The sequence below is a fragment of the Bubalus kerabau genome, chromosome 12 (assembly GCF_029407905.1).
Source record: "Bubalus kerabau isolate K-KA32 ecotype Philippines breed swamp buffalo chromosome 12, PCC_UOA_SB_1v2, whole genome shotgun sequence".
Lineage (NCBI taxonomy): Eukaryota > Metazoa > Chordata > Mammalia > Artiodactyla > Bovidae > Bubalus > Bubalus kerabau.
The window spans coordinates 9,008,765-9,024,280 of record NC_073635.1 but is presented as its reverse complement, the minus strand read 5'-3'; the positions used below and the strand labels follow the sequence as shown (position 1 = coordinate 9,024,280).

At 35.6% G+C, this 15,516-nt stretch overlaps 1 long non-coding RNA gene across 1 annotated transcript in view; it reads right to left on the bottom strand.

Moving 5' to 3' along the window:
• Nucleotides 1–211: 211 nt before the first annotated feature.
• LOC129624071 (uncharacterized) overlaps nt 212–15,516 on the bottom strand; it is a 56,455-nt gene continuing 41,150 nt past the window's right edge. Inside the window, exons 2-3 of the long non-coding RNA XR_008700727.1 lie at nt 598–820; nt 212–470 (exon numbers count right to left, since the gene is read on the bottom strand). This is a non-coding gene — a long non-coding RNA (uncharacterized LOC129624071). The remainder of the gene's footprint in view (nt 471–597; nt 821–15,516) is intronic.

The window sequence follows — 15,516 nt, the reverse complement described above, 5'->3', positions numbered from 1 at the left end:
TTTGCTCATTTAATCTGTGTTCTTACCTCTTGAGAGGGAGTTTGGAAAGAAAGAAGATGGGCATAATATGATATATCTAATCATCCTCTCTCTCTATTTAGGGGATGTGAATCAAATTTGAATTTCACACTCCTTTTCTAATGTTACCTACTCTGACCTTGGACTGCTTGCCACGTGACAGGCCAATAAATTGAGAGATGAGCTGTTAAGGCAAGGAACACTGATTTTATTCAGAAAACCAGGAGACCAAGGAGATGGTGGACTACTGTCTCAAAGAACCATCTTCCTCAGATTTGTGTGCTAGCTTCATTTATAAAAACAAAGGTCAGGGAAGGTGAGGATGTAATGTAAAAAAGGCAATACATTATTTCAAATATTTCCTGGTTCTAGCCAGACTCCAGAGGCAATGTGTTCATTCTTCTTTACTGTAGCCATTCACAGATGGGCCTGGTCAGGATGTTTCCTGTAAACTTTAGCAAAAATATTTTAGCTTAACACTCAGGCATGGGAGGCAGAGTTCCCTAAAATGGGCTATTTTGTATATTCTAAGCTATAGGCAACATGCTTCTCAAGTGTTGACAGTGATAAAGAACTCACCTGCCAATGCAGGACACATGAGATGTGCGTTTGAACCCTGGATTAGGAAGATCCCCTGGAGGAGGGCATGGCAGCCCACCACAGTATTCTTGCCTGGAAAATCCCATGGGCAGAGGAGCCTGGTGGGCTACAGTCCATAGGGTTCCATAGAGTCAGACACAATTGAAACAACTTAGCACACACACATGCCCACAAGCTAAAGGCAACATCCATTTGTGAAAACCTGTAGTAAAAACAATAAACAGAACACAAAGTTTAAAGTAAAAGAAGCAGATCAAGCATGGAGTCAGATTTGTTCTTCCCTATTACTCAAGGCATGTTGCCTATCCTGTCCTCCATATGAACACAAAATTCTGTCAATAACTGTGGTAATGGTACATGTTTGGATATGACCTTCAGATTAAGTATCAATACCATTTCATCCATGTAGCACATTTTCATGTTGTGAGGGTTGTAGACTAAGTATCAATATCATCCCATCCAGATAGCACATTTTCAGGTTGTGAGGGTTGTCCCTCTTTTCCTGAGATTTCTAGAACCTGTTCCAGTATGTGGCTGCCAAACATTATATAGATGGAATATTTTAAACAAGTTTCCCTAGTTTTAAAGTTTTTTATTGGAGCTACTAACCTTTTCAAAACTGAATATCAAAGAGCATTTCATCTGTGGGAGAGGAATTTTTCACATGCTTTTATACACTCTAAAAATATAAACTTAAGCTGTGGTGTAATAATGATGTGTACTGTATCACTTTGTGTATTACTATTCTGGGATATATGCACATTTGCCTGAGGGTGTATATAAGATGGTTAGTATAAAAACATAAACAGAGTGGGCGGTTGCCACCAAAGCATAAATGAAAAAAAAATTAATGGAATGTTTTGCACTTGGTATTCTACTTTGGACACTCGATTTAGGTGACAATCACAGGACTTGAATTCGAGATGGAAAGAGATTTTACTGGCAGCAAATTTCAGAAGTAATTGTGTGGGCTGCTTAGAGCAGTCACCAGGTCCCTTTCCTGACTAGACTGCTGATGAGAAGGCTCAGGTACCTTGTTCTCTCCTACAAACCACTTCCTTTTAACTCCCTGTCAGTTCAGAGAAATTCATAAGATTTGATCCACTTTTGAATATGAATAGAGCTCTTTATAATCTTTAGTGAGATTTATATTAAGTCAGAACTCTCTATAAGGATTTTTTTTTTTCCTTTTTGTTGTACGTGATCTTTTTGTCTTACAAGAGTTTTAACTCTTAAAACTCACTTTCTCACTAAATTCTTGACTCTGGTGTAATAATCACAAATGTTTTTGAAAAGTGTCAGCAGAATTTAAAATGTCTTATTTGTAATTTGCCTTAGATGCCCTTGGAAAGCTTTAATTATGACAACTAATAATTTTCTCTACTCTGAAACAAAAATGTATGTGTATGGGTAAGTGAATTTTTAATTGGAAAGACATTTCCATTTGTTTCTGTATGAAGACTATTTCCAATTCCATTTAAGTGAAAATTTGTAACTGAAAACTTTCAGAACTAAATAGCTAATTAATTGTGCTTATATTACCAGGTCAAGAGGGAACTAGTTACTTTTGATAATTTTGGAGTTTAAAAATGAGGTGTTATAATGTGTTGTCACCAATGGAAAGATTAGTGTTTATTTGATGATACAGTCATCATCAAAGTATTATTTGAAAGAGTAGTGATTATGCTTAAGGCTAAATGCCTACATATTTACAAATTTTAAGCCAAACTGATAGGCATCAAGACACTTAATCTTCATCATCAGATGAGAACACAGGTAAAACAAACAAACAAGCAAACAAAAAACTGCATAATGCTTCCAGTCCTTTCCTTCAGTTTGATACTCAGGATCTAGGAATAGTAAGATCTTTAGTGAGCTCAGAACACAGAGCTGATAGAATAGACTGGAAACGTTGCCACTATAGAGTCTCAATAAGAAGCCAGGATATTTCATTTTAAAATTTACTCTAAAGGGCATGTAAAATTGAAGAACAAAAAAAAAAATTAAATTAAATTAAAAAAATAAATAAAAATAAAAGGTATGTGAAAACAACATTAAGAGGAAACTTTTGGATGCTACAATGTTGATTCCATCTCTTTTAAATGGGGTTTTCATTCATATTATATGTCATTTCATTCATGTTATTTCATTCATATTATATGTAATTAAGCACATTATATGCATTTTCTTAATAATTTGAACAGTAATAACTATAATAGTTACACATACAGCATTTCATGTAGCATTTTCACTGAATTATTCAATGTGATAAAAAGATATTAGGTTCCAGGGAAAAAGGGATTAGTAAAGTAAACCCTCAAATTTCAAAGAGTTAACAACTTAACCTGGGAGTTATTTTTGTTCACTTGCTCAGTCGTGTCCAACTTTTTGCGATCCCACAAACTGCAGCCTGCCAGGCTTCACTATCCTTCACTGTCTCCTGGAGTTTGTTCAAATTCCTGTCCACTGTGTCTATGATGCTACCCAACCTTCTCATCCTCTGTCGCCCCTTCTCCACCTATGCTTAATTTTTTCCTAACCTGGAAGATACATATGTACATATACAAACATAACACAGCTTGGTAAATCTCATGATGGTGCCATGAGCAGATTTCAGGAGGTGGTGGAGGACAGAGGAGCCTGGCATGCTACAGTCTACGGGGTCATAAAGAGTTGGACATGACTTAGGAAATGAACAAGCACACACCAATGTCATGAGAGCATAGGTAAAGAGAGAACTCAATATATTATTTCTGGAGAATATTGTTTATGTGACCCTAATATGACAACAATTCCCCAAGGGTTATTCAAGGACTTTTCTCCATATTATCCTCTTTTTCTCTCATGACTTTAAATGTTGTCTAGACAGCAATTCTCTCACATCAGCACTAAAACATGGTTAAGTCTCTCTCTCCCTAAAACTCACACACACACAAATGTAAACTCAACTTCATGCTCAGCTACTTTGGCACCTCTTTCCTTTTATGCCCACTTCTTATTATTGATTTCTATACTTTCTCTAATTTTCCACATCACTCATTCACTCCTCAAACTCCTCACTATGGCTTTTGGTGCCTGGTATTTTAAGAAGCTGAAGCTTTCACCAAAAACAAAGCAAACATACAAATGAAAACAACAATGAAAAAGGAGCTTTGAAAGGATAAGCAATTTGTACAAAGTTAAATCAATAGTAGAAGTGTAGGGTCTCTGAATTCTAAAGTACCTCAGAAATTAATTTATGTATTTAATAAAAATCATATTTAACATCAATCTATTGCAGCTAATTAAATAAAAATCATGTTTTCAACATATAGCTCTTTGTTTTTTGTTCACTAACATACAAAAACATACATGTAGAAAACTTCATATGCTTTTAAAATTTAACGAGATTGATAATTTAAAACATGTCAATAAGAATCCTGTTAGTAACCCTGTATAGAGCTGTCAATTACTTTATATCACCCTTAAACTCACGTCCACATTTCTTTCAGTGACATAGTGTGTGTGCATGCTAAGTAGATTTGGTCGTATCTGACTCTGTATGACCCTATGGACAGTGGTTCACAAGACTCCTCTGTCCATGGGATTCTCCAGGCAAGAATACTGAAGTGGGTTGCCATGCCCTCTTCCAGGGGATCTTCTCAACCCAGGGGTCGAACCTGCACCTCTTATGCTTCCTGCATTGGGAGATGGGTTCTTTAGCGCCACCTGGGAAGTCCTCAGTGACATAGGGGACTTTTTGTGGCTCTGCCTGCTCTCTGTCTCTTCTCAGGCCAAAAGAAGAGAAGGAATACAAGGTGAAGTCCAAGGTATATGGAGCCTGAACTGACTCCATGTGGAAGAGATTTCTTAGCCTCTGTGATCACATAGAGAGCCACCTAAGAAACAAGTTCACACAAGTGATGAAAAAAGAGGAATTGACTCAGATATTAGAATTTCAAGGAATTTTGTGTAGCCCCCCAGGGTGATATTCTATTTTGATATGTTGATAAAGTTGTGATAGAAGCTTTCCAGATTCATTGAATATGATTCAAGGACAGTGAGGGCAACAGTGTGACTGCACCTAATGCTCTCTGAGGGCAGGGCAATTTCTAACATATTTGTTTATTTTTCTTTCTATTTTCATTACTCTAGAAAGTGGAACAAAAAAAAAATGTTGTGATTTATGTCAAAGAGTGTTCTTCATATATTTTCTTCTAAGAGTTGTGTAGTATCTGGCCTTATATTTATGTCTTTAATTCATTTTGAGTTTTGTGTATGATATTAGTGAAAGTGAAAGATTGAGTTGCTCAGTCATGTCCTACTCTTTGTGACCCATGGAATGTAGCCTGCCAGTCCATGGAATTCTCCAAACAAGAATACTGGAGTGGTTAGCCATTAGCTTCCCCAGGAGATCTTCCTGACCCAAGGGTTGAACCCAGGTCTCCTGCATTGCAGGTGGATTCTTTACCATTTGAGCCACCAGGGAGTCTTCTAATTTCATTCTTTTACATATAGCTGCCCAGTTTTCCCAGTGCCACTTATTGAAGAGACCATCTTTTCTCCATTGTACATTCTTGCCTCCTCTGTCATAGATTAGGTGGCTATAGGTACATTGGTTTATCTCTGGGCTTTCTATCCTGTCCCATTGATCTATGCTTCTTTCTTTCTTTTTTTTTTTGGTGCCACTTTACACTGTTTTGATGACTGTAGCTTTGTAGTAAACTCTGAAGTCATGAAGCCTGATTCCTTCACCTCTATTCTTCTTTCACTAGATCACTTTTACTATTTGAATTCTTTTGTATTTCCATATAATTGTAAAAGTTTCACTCTAATTCTGTGGAAAATGCCCTTTGTAATTTGATAGGGAATGCATTGAATCTGTAGATTGCTTTGGGTAATATAGGCATTTTTACAATATTAGTCAATTTCTAACATAGCAAACATTAAATAAACATTTTTTGAAGATGAATAAGCAAATGAATTAATAAAAATTAATTGAGGAATTGATGTTTTTGAACACTGGTGTTGGAGAAGACTCTTGAGAGTCCCTTGGGCTTCAAGGAGATCCAACCAGTCCATCCTAAAGAAGATCAGTCCTAGATTTTCATTGGAAGGACTAATGTTGAAGCTGAAACTCCAGTACTTTGGCCACCTGATGTGAAGAGCTGACTCATTGGAAAAGACCCTGATGTTGGGAAAGATTGAGGGCAGGAGAAGAAGGGGACAGCAGAGGATGAGATGGTTGGATGGCATCACCTACACAATGGACATGGGTTTGGGTGGACTCCAGGAGTTGGTGATGAACAACAAGGCCTGGCATGCTGCAATTCATGGGGTCGCCAAGAGTTCGACACGATTGAGCTACTGAACTGAACTGAACTGAATATCTTTTGAAATAAATTCAGTTAATTTGTGTGTGTTAGTCACTCAGTCATGTATGACTCGTTGTGACTCCATGAACTGTAGCCTGCCAGGCTCCTCTGTCCATGGAATTCTCCAGGAAAGAATACTGGAGTATGTTACCATTCTTTTCTCCTGGTGATCTTCCCGACCCAGGAATCAAACTCAGGTCTCTCTCATTGCAGGCACATTCTTTACCATTTGAGCCACCCAGGAAACCCTAAGTTAATTTGGGTGCTCAAGAAAGTAGAGTTCAGATCAGATCAGATCAGTCGCTCAGTTAGTGTAGGTAATTTAAATTTTACTCAAATGTATTGCACTGTTCAACACCCAATTTGTAGTTGCTGTTTATCATTTTTTTAATCTTATAAATAATTATTATGGATTGTTTTGGATTAACCATTAAGTAAAGAATGCTGATGAGACCATTAAAAAATATCACAAATTATCTAAATTAGATGAGGCACTTTTCAAAATAATTTATTAAGAAAAGTAATTTGCCTTTTAGTTTTTGTATATTTTAACACCCTTATTAGACTATCCTTTTGAAGCTGCAAAGCTATTTAAACTAGTTATGTTCAGCTTAGGTTTCTTCCATGATCTTTCCTTGATATTACATCTTTTAGTTTAGTGTGAAGTTTTCAATGAGAGTTGGAATTAAGGATACATCAGGTATGTAGAGACACCAATGGAAAAGTCATCCCACAGGTAGGATTGACAGCTGAAAAAAAGGATGAATAAATGACAGTTTTTCATTGAACCTGTCTACTTTCCTCAAGCTATTTCACTGAGAGTAAGATGAAAAAAAATTCTATTTAAAAAGGAATATTTTCTATGATTTGTGTTCATTACAAAAATGATCATCAAACATAGTAACAAAAATAGTACTTCTGGGTAAATGCGTATGAAACTGGTTTGTAAAGGTAAGAAAAAATAGAAAAGGATAAACAGGGTATCTGTGAAAGACAGATTTAAAAGAGCACTTGATTTGATAATGACAGTATGGATTCAGATTTTATGATATATTAAAATATCTTTAGATTCACTTTACACAGAAAACTATAATTTCTCAATTACTGTAGAAACATATCCTAACTTTTACGTGTTTTTAATAAATATGTCTTAAAATCTCATGCAGTTAAAATTAACTGTGTGATTATAATTTATCATTCTAATCAGCATTGCTAAATGCTGTTAATATTTTAAAATATTCATTCGTTAAGAGTTCATATTTTACTTATTGTTGTGATTCAGATTAGAAAAATAATTATGGAGAATAATGTGGTAAGTGGATATTTACTCAATAGTGCAGGCACCCCTACTGGCTCAGATAGTAAAGAATCTGCCTGGAATGTGGGAGACCCAGGTTCAATTCCTGGGTCTGGAAGATCCCCTGAACAAGGAAATGGCAACCCACTCCTGTATTCTTGCCTGGAAAATTCCATGAATAGAGGAGCCTGACAGGCTACAGTCCATGGGGTCACAAAGAGTTGGACATGACTGAGCTTAATTAATAATAATAATAATAATATAGGGTACTCTTCTTCTTATTCTAGAACAAACTTGTGAACTTGGGCATTGGTTTGCAAGTAAGAAAACTGAATGCTGTAATAAGTAATAAGAAAAGGAACTAGAAATGAGATCTGAATTTAGAGATCACGAATTTTCAAATATAGCAGGTTGGAAGGGGATCCTTAGTATGCATGAACTTGATGGTCAATAAACCAGTTTGGTTTATAGTTCTGCCATGAATTACCTAATCTCTTTAAATATTGGGTTCTTCATTTGTAAAATAATAATACTGTTTTGAACATCCTGCCATTTCTAAAATCATTCCATTTGGCTGGAACCCTACCATCTTCATGAACCACTATTGGGTGTGAAGGCATTCAGTACATCAGCACATTTCCCTACATAAGTTTCAGATCAACTTAACCAAATAGGGTAAATGAAGAACAAAATATCCTCTTTATAATTTGTGAAGCTTATATTGGAGAATGTGATATATATTTATGGGAAAATAGACACAGATGAGGGTAATAAAAGGCAGCACTAGTGGTAAAGAATCTTCCTGCCAATGCAGGAAACGTGAGTTGTGGGTTCAATCCCTGGGTCAGAAAGATCCTCTGGAGGAGGGTGTGGCAACCCACTACAGTATTCTTGCCTGGAAAATCCTGTGTACAGAGATTGGTGAGCTACAGTCCATAGGGTTGCAGAGTCATTCATGATTGAAGCGACTTAGCATGAACACAGACATACGTGAACACTCCAAGGTAAGACAGATTATCCACTGGTAGGCATAATGAATTGAACCAGCCTTCCCAATTTTCAGAAGCATAATCTGTTCCTATATTATTTATGTAACTGCACAACAGTGCAAAACATATTTTCTCTTCTCAAAGGTCAGTTTCTAAGGGGAAAAAATGAAATAAGGGGTAAAGTCTTAAATGATTGGAAATTCACTTTCTTATACTCAGCAATTAGACAACTTCCTCCACCTCTGATGGGGAGAAGTGAAGTGTAAAAATAAAGCCAAAGATCCAACATTGATAAACCTTCTTACTCTTGAAATTTCAACCATAAAGTATTTTCCACTTTATATTTTCCTTAACTGGATCTTAAATTAAACATATAGCTAAAATCTAAATAATTTTATACTAGAATTCACAGAAGAGAATAAAAAACACTGACTTTTAAAAAATCTGATTAAGGGCCCTTGCTTTGCCTGTTGACTTATTGAGGCTTGGCTTTATCCTATAGTCATTTTTATTAAATGCTAAAATCATCAAGGTCTCTCTTATCTGATTTGAAACATTCTTTTCTTCACTATAATTAGCTAACATCTATAGCAAATTTGGAAAACTCAACAGTGGCCACAGGACTGCAAAAGGTCAGTTTTCATTCCAATCCCAAAGAAAGGCAATGCCAAAGAATGCTCAAACTACCTCACAATTGCACTCATCTTACACGCTAGTAAAGTAATGCTCAAAATTCTCCAAGCTAGGCTTCAGCAATATGTGAACCGTGAACTTCCTGATGTTCAAGCTGGTTTTAGAAAAGGCAGAGGAACCAGAAATCAAATTGCCAACATCCGCTGGATCATGGAAAAAGCAAGAGACTTCCAGAAAAGCATCTATTTCTGCTTTATTGACTATGCCAAAACCTTTGACTGTGTGGATCACAATAAACTGTGGAAAATTCTGAAAGAGATGGGAATACCAGACCACCTGATCTGTCTCTTGAGAAATTTGTATGCAGGTCAGGAAGCAACAGTTAGAACTGGACATGGAACAACAGACTGGTTCCAAATAGGAAAAGGAGTTCGTCAAGGCTGTATATTGTCACCCTGTTTATTTAACTTATATGCAGAGTACATCATGAGAAACGCTGGACTGGAAGAAACACAAGCTGGAATCAATATTGCCGAGAGTAATATCAATAACCTCAGATATGCAGATGACACCACCCTTATGGCAGAAAGTGAAGAGGAACTAAAAAGCCTCTTAATGAAAGTGAAAGTGGAGAGTGAAAAAGTTGGCTTAAAGCTCAACATTCAGAAAACGAAGATCATGGCATCCAGTCCCATCATTTCATGGGAAATAGATGGGGAAACAGTGGAAACAGTGTCAGCCTTTATTTTTCTGGGCTCCAAAATCACTGCAGATGGTGACTGCAGCCATGAAATTAAAAGACACATACTCCTTGGAAGGAAAGTTATGACTAACCTAGATGGCATATTCAAAAGCAGAGACATTACTTTGCCAACAAAGGTCCGTCTAATCAAGGCTATGGTTTTTCCAGTGGTCATGTATGGATGTGAGAGTTGGACTGTGAAGAAGGCTAAGCACTGAAGAAATGATGCTTTTGAACTGAGGTGTTGGAGAAGACTCTTGAGAGTCCCTTGGACTGCAAGGAGATCCAACCAGTCCATTCTGAAGGAGATCAGCCCTGGGATTTCTTTGGAAGGAATGATACTAAAGTTGAAACTCCAGTACTTGGGCCACCTCATGCGAAGAGTTGACTCATTGGAAAAGACTCTGATGCTGGGAGGGATTGGGGGCAGGAGGAGAAGCGGATGACAGAGGATGAGATGGCTGGATGGCATCACTGACTCGATGGACATGAGTCTGAGTGAACTCCGGGAGTTGGTGATAGACAGGGAGGCCTGGCGTGCTGTGATTCATGGGGTCGCAAATTGTCGGACACGACTGAACGACTGATCTGATCTGATCTGATATCACTGAAAAGGATGAATTGTTTTACATTTATGGTGTTCAAATGTCTTTTTTGGTGTCTATCAGATTTCAAAAGTTAATAAATTTACTCAGCCATTAAAAAGAATATGTTTGAATCGGTTCTTGTGAGGTGGATGAAACTGGAGCCTATTATACAGAGTGAAGTAAGCCAGAAAGAAAAACACCAATACAGTATACTAATGCATATATATGGAATTTAGAAAGATGATAACAATAACCCTGTATATGAGACAGCAGAAGAGACACTGATGTATAGAACAATCTTTTGAACTCTGTGGGAGAGGGAGAGGGTGGGATGATTTGGGAGAATGGCATTGAAACATGTATAATATCATATATGAAACGAGTTGCCAGTCCAGGTTCGAGGCATGATACTGGATGCTTGGGGCTGGTGCACTGGGACGACCCAGAGGGATGGTATGGAGAGGGAGGAGGGAGGAGGGTTCAGGATAGGGAACACATGTATACCTGCGGTGGATTCATTTTGATATATGGCAAAACCAATACAATATTGTAAAGTTAAAAAATTAAAATAAAATAAAATATTTACATTATGGAAAAAAAAGTTAATAATCTACTAGATTTGTCTAGACTTTTGCAGATAGATTTTTATGAGTTTTATAGATTTTTCTTTGTTGTGGTTCAGTCACTAAGTCGTGTCTGATTCTGCAAACCCCATGGATTGATTGCAGCATGCCGGGATTCCCTTTCTTTAATCATCTCCCAGAGTTCGCTCAAATTGAAGTCCATTGAGTCGGTGATGCCATCCAACCATCTTACCCTCTGTCACTCCCTCTCCTCCTGCCTTCAATCATTCCCATCAGCAGGGTCTTTTTCAATGAGTCGTCTCTTTGCATATGGTGGTCAAAGTATTGGAGCTTCAGCTTCATCACCAGTCCTTCTAGTGAATATTCAGCATTGATTTCTTTTAGGATTGACTGGATTATTGGTCTCCTTGCAGTTCAAAGGACTCTCAAGGGTCTTCTCTAGCACCACAGTTCAAAGGCATCGATTCTTTGGCACTCAGCCTTTTTTACTGTCCGGCTCTCACATCCATACAAGACTAATGGAATAACCATAGCTTTGACTATACTGACCTTTGTTGTCAAAGTGATATCTGCTTTTTAGTATGCTATCTAGGTTTGTCATTGCTTTTCTTCCAAGGAGCAAGAGTCTTTTAATTTCACGGCTGCAGTCACCATCCACAGTGATTTTGGAGCCCAAGCAAATAAAGTCTGTCCCTTTATTTTTCTTTACATGCATGCTAAATCCTTCCTTTTATGCATATAGAGAAATATTATAGGTTTCAAGGAAAAATATGTAAGTTCTATCTCCCTGATCTATTCTGATTCTTTACTAAACTGTGGAAGAGTCTAATATCTTACTCATAGCCTATCATTAATTGTTTGTTTGTTTTTTGTAGACCAGAATCTAAGAACCAAGTCATTATCTTTTTTATTTATAGCTCTTTAGAATACAATTCACAATACAAAGTTAGGAACTGAAATAATATGCTGCACATTTGTTGTTCTCTGATATTAACCTTTAAAATCTCATAGTCTTTTACCTAATATGAGATAACAAAATGCTGTTCACTCTGAAATCTTCGCTACTGAAAAAAATAAAAATATATGAGTGGTAGAGTAAATCAAGGGAAATTATTTAGGAGGACAAATATAATTATTAGGGATTTGAGAATAATTATACTTCCATAAACACATTTCAATCTGAGGGTAGAAAAAGTGTAAATAACAAAGAAATAAATAATTTTCTAGAAATACAGCATTTTTCTAATAAAATATTTATTTACCATATATAATCTATTAATCACTGTGCCAGGCACTGGGTTTAATATGTATGAAATTTGGTCTCCCACTTCAAGATACAGAAAGTGGTCACTTGAAATAACAATTTATATAGTGAACTCAAAATTCTAACAGGAATACTCAGAATGCTATTGGACTCAGGGGAGAGATACTTATTCCTATCTGATTTGTCATGGTAGGAAAGAGAGAAGAAAATTCAATCAAAACTTGCTAGAATAGAAACATAAAGTGAAATTCAAAGAAACCTAAAGAATGACTGTTTGGGCTAGCTAACCAGAGAATACTTTACATATATTCTACAATGAGTAACCAAGAGTATAACTCAAATAAATAGAGTACTTTTAATATCAGACATTAAAAACAAATAAGATGTACTTATTGAACACAGATTTAACAAAAGGAAAAATGAATATAGTATCAATCATCTTTGGCCACCTATTCCTCCACTGCTGAGCTGTTCTATTTTATTGTGGTATGGTTAGTAATTAATTTTATATAAATTATCATTCTTGGATCATAGTTTCAAAGCACTGAATCTTATTTTTCAGTAACTTGGTTGTTATTAAGGAGAGAGTCAGAGATGATTTGGTGCTACTCCAAATTTGCAGAGATTTGCACCTATGATTCATTCTAGAAATTATACAGTTTTAGCCTTTCAGTTTATGTCTTGGATGCACTTAGAGATTTAGAGGTTTTTTTTTTTTTTTTTTTTTTTTGCATAAGGATGAGCTAATATTTCACTCTTCCCTTGTGAAAACATCTCTGTGTTCCATTTCTTGAAAATATTTCCCTTTTCCAGGTGAACTTGTTTCCCACTTTTCTTGAAAATCATCTGAAAATATATAATTAGTCTTTTTCTAGGCTCTATTTTGTTCCTTGTGCCTGTCTTTGTCCTTTTATCAGTACCATGCTGTTTTGATTAGTATAGCCTTGTAATAATGCTTGAAAATCAAATTATATAAACCCTTTCCAATTTGTTTTTATTTATAATTTTATTGTCTAATCTATAAACATTTTTATAAAAATTATAATTAGTTCATCAATCCTCACATTAAAAAAAAAAAAAATTCTTCCAGAATTTTTATTCTGATTATAGAAACCTATGGATCAATTTGGGGAAAATTTATGTTTTAACTACATTGACTCTCTAATTTGTTAAATATGGTATGCTCCTCTACTTATTTAGATTTCTCAATAATTCTTCTGACCAAGGTATTGAGGCCTCAGAATCAATCCTTCCAATGAATATTCAGACGTAATTTCTTTTAAGTTTGACTGGTTTCCAGTCAAATATATTTAAGAATCCCTAAATTGAAAACAAACTGTGACATAAAGTAGTTTAAAGAATAATGACCTTGAGTTATATGTTCCTGTGACCTTATGGTTCTTAACATTTATCTCTAAAAATCAATTTTTCTTCAATTGAAAAAAATCATTGCAATAAATATAATTCAGTAGTAAAACAAATATTTTCTATTTTCCTTTTAAAAGTGCTAAACCATTTAATGATATTTCACTTGCTTCCTTTGGTTTCCATTCAGAGGAGTTTTAAATTGGATGTATTTGCATTTCTAAGCTTCCAAACTTTAGATAAAGCAGTTGTCATTTTAAAATCAGTTATGTTTTCTATTGTTCACATATACTTTTTTGTTATTTTGTCACTCAGTTAAATTTAGAAGTACTTACTCTCAAGACCATCTGAATCAAAATCACTGACCTTTTCTTTTTCACTTCCCTTATTTTTTTCAGACAGGCAATTGAAAAACATTAATGTTAGAAAAGGAGAAATTTCCTATTCTCACATAGTTCATTGAATATCTAACATTTTAGCTTTATTTATGAAACATAAGTTTTTTAAAAAATAATTTAGTTTTATAGACTAGATACAATTTATGCAATATGATAGCTATAAACCCAGATTTTATGCATGGAGGTCACAGCACATACATACACATGTAAACACACATTTATTCTCTGTGCACATACACATTATCACCAAGACAAGCGGTACCACCATTTTTTTGTAAATGTAAATGCAACTCAGTATTCTAGATATTTAGTGATTTCAGAGAATAAGGTTAATCAAATATTGGATTTAGGTCTACTTATCTTATAGAGTGCAGGTTCTGAAGGCAAGGAATAAGCCAAAGTTAGCAGCTTGCTCTGTTTCATCTCTCAACCAGACTGTGGACTTCACTCTGCATGTTTGACCTTTCGTCTCATTCGTTACATCTACAATTAGTGTGGTTCAGTGCCCTTCTTGTCACTAGCTGCTAATGAGATTTCAAGTCATCTTTAAAACTAGCTTAAATGCATCAGTGTCATTTGATGTCATTTTTTGATCTGCTTTAGTATTATACCTGTTAAAGGAACACACAGATTGATGTTTGGCACAGATGTCAATCAGACATCTGATGTTTTGCTCTTGTTAAACTTTAATATATTTTTTATGTGATTTGTGGCAGGTGAGGTTTTCTTTATATTCTCATCATTTCATTCTGTTTTTGTTTACTTTAAGGATAATTGCTTTATGATGTATATTCTACCCTACAACAACAAGAATCAGTCATAACTATATACACACACACACGCACGCACACACACACACACACATATATATATATATATATATATATATATATATACACACACACACATATAATTTCCCCAACACTTGAGATTCCTTCCCACCTCTCCATGCCACCCCCCTAGGTTGTCATGTCACAGAGTGCCAGGGTAAGCTTTTTATTAGATAGCAGCTTCCTACTAGCTATCTACTTTACACATGGTACTGTATATGTGTCAATGCCACTCTGTCATCTTTTTGATATTAACATCAGTCTCATTCATAAAACTTTGAGATAGGTTGGCCTCTATATTGAGAGTCAAAGTCATTTTGAATTATCCCTAAATCAAAAATGATAGTAATGCCCAAACTAGATGCTATCTGGCAAATGATATGAATTTTCAAGTCCCTCAATATATTCACATATTTGCAGTTTTTCAAAGCAATAAAATGTATTATATTTTATGATTTGTAAAACATAAGATATGTATAATTTGTCTACAGCCAGATATCCTGGAATGCAAAGTCATATGGGCCTTAGGAAGCATCACTGTGAACAAAGCTAGTGGAGGTGATGGAATTCCAGTTGAGCTATTTCAAATTGTAAAGGTGATTGTTTAAAGTGCACTCAATATGTTAGTAGATTTGGAAAACTCAGCAGTGGCCACAGGACTGGAAATGGTCAGTTTTCATTTCAATCCCAAAGAAAGGCAATGCCAAAGAATGCTCAAAATATGCACGCATATGATCATCTCACACACTAGAAAAGGGATGCTCAAAATTCTCCAAGCCAGGCTTCAGCAGTATGTGAACTGTGAGCTTCCAGATGTTCAAGCTGGTTTTAGAAAAGGCAGATGAAACAGAGATC